Raw genomic sequence first — 9,137 nt, forward strand, 5'->3', positions numbered from 1 at the left:
TGTAACTGCAGCAGGAGTTCGTCACACAGTGGAGCCCTGACTGGATGGCGAAAGCCAAATCTGATAGCTGAGATAAGTTTTGCTGTTCCTGGGATATGAATTTGCATTTCCAAACTGAAGGCACTGAATGCAGAAATGCACTAAAATCATATGCTGTATCTGTACAAAGTGTTATGCTTCTTAATTACTCATGCACTTGCATTCCCATAGCTGCTCCATTTTGATATAGGAAATCAGGAACACATTTAAAGCATATTCCTATAGTTGGTTAGCAAATTTTAATCAGCATATTGTCTGGCAACTTGTCCCTTTTCCTAAACATTGATACCCCTATGTACCTCCCATATTCTCCTCTTTTTATAAGTGGATTTATTTCTCCCACTCATCTGCTTATTCTTTCACATCACTTTCCTTCTTTCTTCCAGTTCATTCTGATACTCAGCTCTCTGATACATACTTTGCAAAATGCAAGCAACGCCATTCACTTGTTCTATAGGTTAACAAGCTTCCATTCCAGTTTGTACCCTCTGATATTCCACCGTATTCTAATTTTTCCCCTCCTTTTTCTGCCATCCTCTTCATGACTGCTTTTAATTTCATCCATGCAGGATCACATCAGTTCTCTTTTTTTCAATAACCAGTCTCCCTGATCCCCTGCATAGAGAAATGTAGTGACAGTTTTGCTCAGTTCTTGAATATGATGTCTCATTCCTAAAGTGAGTTTCCTTCATGTGTCCACATTGCTATAACAACTTAATCCTCAGATTTTACCACAGTGGTTTAAGGCTATGAGCTGTTACTGAGTTTCATTATTTAGAACAGAGGTTTGATTCCCTTAGCCTCCACTTCTGAGTAACTCTGAATAAGTCAGTTCGGCAGACAGTGCTTCCCAGTGTCCCATGGAAACAGACACTTGTTCCTAGCAATTTTGACCACTTTACAATGAATAAAAATAAGCATAAATTCACATTCTTCTTCTCCAATACCTCTCATTGTCCTTCTTTATGTAACCTTCTAGGGGTCAGAAATCATCTGTATAAGATCCACAATAGCTGGTCAGATACACTGTGCAAACTTTTGAATCTACTTTGCATTTCCCAAATTCTTCCCAAGGCACCTGCTTTAGGATTAGCACATCTTCACTTCTGAATCTCCTTTCCAATCCTTTGCTATCCTCCAATTTTTCTTCACTATATATCTCCATATATCCATCCCACCCTCATCTCCGTCCCACTTCTTCCAAAGGATACGTCTTCTACACCCTCTTGTTCCTGCCCTCCGTCTTAGTTTAACATAGCCCTACCAAATGGTGCCTGCAATCCCAGCACCTCTTTCATCTAATATTGTCAAAAGACTGTGCTCCCCCTATTTAGGTTACACCTTGTTACAAGGCATTTGGCCCAAATAACCATTAAACAGCCTAGCCCAATTTCCCAATTACTCCAAAGCATTGTATGGTTGTTCAGAATCATACAGTAGGCAGATGGAGACTAACAGAATTAAACCTGTACCACTAGAAGCAGCTTGTTAACACCTTATAGTTTTAATCCTCTACACTACCTGCCAGACTAAATGAATCAAAGCACCTACAGGAGTACTAGAACCCACAGCCTTCTCACCTTCTACCATCAAAGGTACAGATGTTACCTGAAGAGCCTCTGATACTACTACTGTTAAAGCCTGATTGTTTTACTCCTGTCATTAGCCATCTCATCACCTGCCTCCTGTCTTCATTCCCACTGTCCCCTCCTCATCTAAGACCTAATTTCTCACCTTCTTCAGCTTGCTGGAATGTCTTCATATAAGTCTTACAATAATTCTTCAATTTCATCCTCACTGATTTTTTTCCTTTGCACTCCATAACCTCCGCTGTTCCCTATCTATCCACCAATCCCATTTTTGGTTGTTAAAAATGTTTATCTACTGACTCAAATTAAGTGTCAGTGCATAGATAAGGAAGAGGACTAATTCCCACGCTCCACCTCATTGTTTAGTCTTAACTTCTATCTTGCTATTCAAATCCCTTTATGTTCGGCTGTATTTTATTCTACCCTCTCCCAAATCTCTTTAAGTCCTTAATATAACACAGAACTAAAAGAAGAGCTTATCACAGGGGACAGTAGTGATGTAATAATTGCCTTGATTACACTAACCTTCCCTACAAGCACCCTGGTTTTAATTACCCCAGGTCCTCTTTTTCTTTAAGCCCTAGCAGATAATATCAACCAGTGCTGTCTACTATAATGCTTTAAACCAACTTTTTCTTTCACTCAGCAAAACTCTTCTTTCTCATTCGTCTACTAGCCTTGCAGAACTGCACTGAAACCCTGCCAGTGCCTCTCTGTGACATGAATGGATAAAATTCTAACAACATCTCAGGTGACCCGAATTTGAATAGCACAACAGTTTCCTGCTAGGTCTGGTTATGGGTGAGTGGGAGTGACCAGCCACTGCCTGCTAGCCCAACCTGGGTGGAGGGATGCAGATCTGGGTCACCACATGGGTGACCATAGTGGGAGCACTAGGTGTCTGTTGAACCCCAGCTGCCATGTGCAAATCACACTGTGAGCTGAAGGAAGCCCTCAGAGGGCAGCTAACACAGAGCTCAGAAGGGCTGTGGCACTGAAGGGGATGCTACACTTTGGAGAGGGTAGGCCACCCTTCCAGACCAACAAAACTGGCCTACTCTCTACCACCTGACTGTCTTGTCAAGAGCTGACCTCAAAGAGGATTCCTGGACAGGAACAAATGGGTTGTATGGATTTTCCCTTCCCAAGAATCCCCTGTTCTCATAACCATGGTCTGAATGGGTTGACTGGAAGCAGAGCAGCCATCAGGATTCAAAAAAGAAAAAGACCTAAACACTCTCAAACCTGTTTCATCGCACACGTTTAGTTTGTTTTTATTTATCTGTTTGATAACTGCTTGACTGGCTGAAATAAGAAGCTTTTTAGCTATTATTTGGACTAAGTGAGAAGAAAGTACAGTAATGACTAAATAATACACCAGGAATCAAACAAGCATTTTACAGTGCAGCAAACTAACTGGAAAAAAAATAAAAGGATGGCAAAAATACAGACAATATAAATTATTAAAACACATCCATGTGAACATATCTAAGATCACTGATCTATTTGTCCATGGTATAGAGAGAAATGTAAGTAAAGGGGAGAGAAGGGGAAAGGATAAACTGAAAGACCAGGAAAAGACTGTTTTCTGTTGCAATTACACTTGCCTGGTAAATTATAAAGTTTAAGTGATATTTTATTTAGTTTAAATGTACATTTTTTACTGTTTTCTTAAAAAAAAAAACTTCTGTCTAGTGTTTACATGGTCTCCTGGCTGTTATTGCATTGTTAAAGCTTTTCTGGTATTTGATTTAGTGTTTTCTTCTGTTTTTCCTAAACATTGCTGCAGTATTATAAGTTTTCTAGATAGTTTTTGATCATGTGAAGCTTCTAAGAACTAATGGTAGTTATTATATGGCAGAGGAATAAACTGCTACTGTATTCTGAAAATACGCACTTCTGGCTGAATTCTTAGCTAACTTCTGTTGGTGCATTTTGTTTTCCATGCTTGGATAATGAGAGCTAGGGACTTCCAGCATCAAATTCTCTACGAACAACCCTAGTCACTCTCACACCAACTCAGAAACTGTACAAAATTCCTTAGAAATAACAAATCACAAAATTTCTCCTCCATGGCAGATTCATCAGTACCATATAACCAATTTATATTTGGAAAACTGAAATTTCCCAAAATTATAAGATTTTTCAGAATCCAAGTTCATTGTATACTGCTAATAGATTATATTTTGTTTAATATTTAAAGTCCGAGACTTTTGTAAAATATCATAATTTTTAAGTTAGATCTTGTAGACTGGCTTTTAAGTTTGGCCATAATAATTTTTTTAGTAGAGTCAGTCATTATAAGTTTATAGAACAGACTATCGGAAACAAATATAACAAACTCACCACCATGTCTGTCTTGTCTAAGGTAAACATATTTCTGATAAACAGTTAATAATAATCACCCGCATTGTGAAGGTTCAGTTATTGCTAAAACTGCAAAATTATAACACTGATAAAGTCCAATAAGTTCTCATTTGTTGCTAAGTGTGACAAAAGGAAAGACTACCAGTCCAGCTAGGTGCAATTTTGCAAATAATTACATGTCATTGGTGACTATCGAAATGATTTGTGTAAGATGCTCGTGTTACAAATGTATTAGAACTGTATGTCATGTGTATATCAAACTGCTTGTACAAACATGTGTGTTGAAAAGGGTATTTGCAAAATGCTTGTGTTTAAAATTGAATCACAGTGTGCCCTACTGGAAAAGAACAGAAATGTACATACACTATTGTAACCGTTTAAATGTGTATATATATTAACAGTGGAAACTGGGATACAGGAGGTTAACCTCGGTCTAGTAAAGTTTAGAAAAACAACCAAAATTAAATTACTTTATGTCTAGCCATAAAAGATTATATCTTTCAGTTTTCAGTGCAGCAAGAGACACAATGGCTATACTAGGAAACTTCCAGTATTGTCTTTAAGGTGAAGTAATTACTTGTCTTGAAAACATGAAGAAATGCTATTGTTTTATGACTTCCAACATCTGCAGAGATATGAGGAGAATCCCTTGTCTATGTATTTTTACAGGTAGATGTTAAATGTTATCAGCTGTCATCAATGTTTGTTTTGGGCCTGGGAACTAAAAGTCAGATGACAAGAAATGATATTCTGCAAGTTATCCCAGCAGTAATATTTGACACATTAATTTGAGAAGCCTGTTAGTGAGACAAGGCATTATGTGTTCTGTCTTAGACCTGACAACAACTAGAAGATCCATTCACCACATCCACCTTGCTCTTTTAGTAAGTTATTTGGATATAGTATAATTCTTTTGGATTCAGTCAGGAATTTAGTAAAGCTTAGTTTAGATATTTTACTGTATTTATTTGAGACTGTCCTGCAATGCTGTTTTAAATATTTCCTGTGACTTTGAACTCTGATATCACTGTGAATATATATTTAGTATTGTCTTGTTCTTTTATTATTTATTATTAAATATATTTAAACCTTCCTTTGTGGCTGATCTGGGTAGAGATATTTAAGTTTTGAGAGTATTTGCTATATTTATTTGGTGACACTGTGTGGGCCACTACTAATAGCCTTACTCTTGGTCAAATTAGCATTTGTGTTAGTATTAATATTACACAGTAAGATTGGACACCCTTTGCTAAGGGCCTTAAGGTAGATAGCAGAAGAGTTCTGGTGGCAGTGAAAACCAACTAATAGTCTGGGTAAAGGTAGCATATCTAGTAAACCTGTGCAACTTTTCCCAGATGTGTGTGTGTGTGTGTGTGTGTGTGTGTGTGTGTGTGTGTGTGTGTGTGTGTGTGTGTGTGTGTAAATCAAAATCTCACAAAATCTCAAAGTGTGTGTGTGTGTGTGTGTGTGTGTGTGTGTGTGTGTGTGTGTGTGTGTGTGTGTGTGTGTGTGTGTGTGTGTCTGTGTCAGTTACTTGGGCAGGGACACAAAGCACTGGTTGGACAGAGAGAGTGTTGGAGGACTTGGCTTGGAACACTGGCTAAGTACTCAATTCTATAGCTGTGCCACTGGGGAGTCTTACTGGGGATCTGGAGAAAGAGGGAGAAACCAGTCCTGGACTGACTGTGGTCTCTGTGTGCTCATAAGGGAAATTGCATTCGATGCAGAGAGCTGCATCTAGAAATACTGTGTGTGTACCTGTCATCCTCCCAGTGGACCTCTTCTACTGGTGACAGTGGTGAGGATTGAGGTTCCTTGATTACTGGTCCAGTGGTGGGGTGTAACATATTAATTGGCAGTGGTGGGATTGCCACATCACATTTTGGTGCGCAGTGGTGTGGATATTGAACTGCTATAGCCTGTAAACAGGGGTCACTAAAGAAGGTGTTTGTATTTTCAAGCAGCCACATGGTAGACATTCAGAGTTTATATCACAATAGTTTTATTTATTTTTTGTTAGCTTAGTTAGTCAGGAAGGGCAGGCAATGAAGTCAGCAGAGGAGTATGGCAAGCTGACAAGGAGACAGTTGACAGAGATGTGCCAAGACAAAGGACTGGGCGCGCCAACCTGACTAAAGGAGAAATGATTGCAGCCTTAACTACAGCTGCATCACAGACCAGCAACCAGGAGGACAACCAGACTGGCATTGGGGGATGTACAACTCTCAGAAAATGAACAGTTCAACTTTGCTTCAGAGGACTTAAAAATCTGTCTGGAGTTAAAGAGACTTGAACTAGAGACCAAACATTTAGAACAAGAATCAGCAGAGAGACTGTGGCACTTAGAGGTCGAAGCAGTATCAGCAGAGAGACTGAGACATTTGGAAGCTGAAGAAAATGAGAGGCAAAGGCAATCTGAAAAGTAAATGCTGACTCTTCACCAGGGTCATGGCTGTAATGGGGAAGGAAGTAAACGAACCCCAGAAGCAATAAAGGTCAGTAAATTTCTTCCACAATTTACAGAGAGTGATAATTTTGATAGTTGTAGTCATATGTTTGAAAGGGTATATAAACAGTATAATGTTGACCAAGGGCTCTGGGTACAGGTCCTGACCGCCTTACTCCATGGTAAAGCTGTAACTGCTGTTTCTACATTGTCTGATAACGATTGCTTAAATTATAATACCATTAAAAACTGTTTATTAGCGTGTTTTAAGTTAACACCTGAAGCTTCTAGAAAAACGTTTTGTGAGTAAAGGAGCAAGGAAGATGAAAGTGTATGTGAATATATTGCTGAGTTAGGGTGGTGAGTGGGTGTCAAGTCACCAGTTTTGAAGGGCTGGCAGACCTTTTGGTGAGGGAACAAGCCCTTAGCATTTTGTCTGAGGACATCAGAATCTGGTTGGCAGACAGAGAATGTAACACCACAGATGAGTTGGGGAAAAAGGGATACCTATACCTAGCAACCAGGGTATCACTGCACAGGAAACCACCCCAACAGAATCTGCCAGTAACAGGGGAAGCCACTAGTTCAGATACGTGGCCAGGATTAAGGGTTAAATGTTTTATATGTAACCAGTGGGGCCATGTAGCATATAGATGTCGATGGAGGCAAGGTGAGGAAGAAAAGGTGGAGGAGCCAGTAAGTGGAAAGGACAGAATGCCAGCAGTAAGTTGGAGACAATAAGGATACCAAACTATCAAAAGAGGTTATATCCTACCTTATTAGATGGGAAACAGGCCACTGCTAAGAGAAACACAGCCTCTGACCTAACCATTGTGAAGCCTGCAATGGTTAAAGAGGAGGACTACTTGCTTGGGCAGTCAGAGCTTTAGGAGGGACCCCATTCCAAATACCTTTGGCTAGTGTTCACCTTGACTGGTGGGGGGGGAAATGAAGCAAGCAAGTAGGTGTGTTTGAGGATATCCCTGCCGATGTCCTGATAGGGAATTATTTTGATAATGCAGTACCTTGTGTGCATGCAGTCAGGCTTGGAGACAAGCATGTGGGTCTGGTAGCCTGGCAGACCTAGAAAGACCGCACACTTGAATCCAGGACTGGTGAGGTGACTACTTCAAGGAACTCTGTAGCAGTAAGACTGAAGGTGAGCTGCAGCTGCTTGTGGGTACTGTTGTTTCCTTGGACAGGGTGAAAGCAAGGGTAGAGGTGAGAAGTAGTACCCAGGCTGACGGTGAGGCAAAGCTGTCAGAGGATACCAGACTTCCTGTGGAAGGGGAGTGGAGCTGGAAGGTTTACAAAGAGAGAGCTGAGACAGGCTCAACTCTTAAACCCTACATTACAAGGCTTGAGAGTGGTAGCCAGAGATGCACCTGATTCTCTAGGAAAGGGGGAATCTGTATACTGTGAGTGAGACGGGGCATTCTGTAACAACTAGAAGATCCATTCACCACATCCACCTTGCTCTATTAGTAAGCTCTTTGGTTATAGTATTATTCTCATAGATTCAGTCAGAAATATAGTAAAGCTTAGTTTAAATATTTTTCTTTACTTACTTAAGACTGTCTTGCAATGTTGTTTAAATACTTCCTGTGGTTTTGAACTCTGATGTCACTGTTAATATATATTTAATATTGTCTTCTTCTTCTATTATTTATTATTAAATATATTTAAACCTTTCATTGTGGCTGATCTGTGTAGAGATATTTACGTTTTGAGAGTACCTGCCTATTTATTTTGTGACACTCTGTGGGCCACTCCTAATAGCCTTGCTCTTGCTCAAACTACCATTTGTGTTGGTATTAATATTTCACAGCAAGATTGGACTGGACACCCTTTGTTAAGGGCCTAGTTGGCAGAAGGGGTCTGGTGGCAGTGAAAACTACCTTATGCCCTGGGCAAAAGGGGGCATAGCTAGTAAACCTGTGCCAGACCTTCCCAGGTGTGTGGTATGTGAGTGTGCAAATCAAAATCTGAAAGAGTGCGCATGTGTGTGTGTCAGCTACTTAGGCAGGGACACAAAGTACTGGCTTGACAGAGAGAGTGTTGGAGGACTTGGCTTGAAACCCTAGCTAAGGACTCAACTCTATAGCTGTGCCAGTGGGGAGTCTTACTGGGGATCTGGAGAAAGAGGGAGAAACCAGCCCCAGACTGACTGTGGCCTCTGTGTGCTCTTACGGGAAATTTCACTTGATGCAGAGACTGCATCTGGAAATACTGTGTGTGTACCTATCATCCTCCCAATGCACGTCCCCACTGGTGCCAGTGGTGAGGATTGATGTCCCTTGATTACTAGGCTAGTGGTGGAGCATCACACTAAGACTTTAAGCATTATCATAACACATTTTAAATTCCTGATGTATATAATGATATTTTCTTTTGTAAGAATTTGATGAATGAAATCTGAAAGTAACTAGCCATTTTAAGGACTTCCCCCATGGTAACTCAGAAGGAATACATAATTATCAAAATGTTCTTTTTTATTATGAAATTCCTAACAAATTCTTAACAAGTCTAGTACATGCTGAGAACAAACATTTCCCACCCACCTACTGAATAGCAATAATTTAGAAAACTGATATTTGGAAAACGGTACAGATGGCAAAATCTCACTTAGGTAAATATTTACTTTATGTTTCTGGCAGATATGTTGTATGGCTCAAATGTGATTGTATATTTGAAAT

Source organism: Protopterus annectens, chromosome 14.part0 (assembly GCF_019279795.1).
Source record: "Protopterus annectens isolate FY-2018-M chromosome 14.part0, PAN1.0, whole genome shotgun sequence".
Classification (NCBI taxonomy): Eukaryota; Metazoa; Chordata; order Ceratodontiformes; family Protopteridae; genus Protopterus; species Protopterus annectens.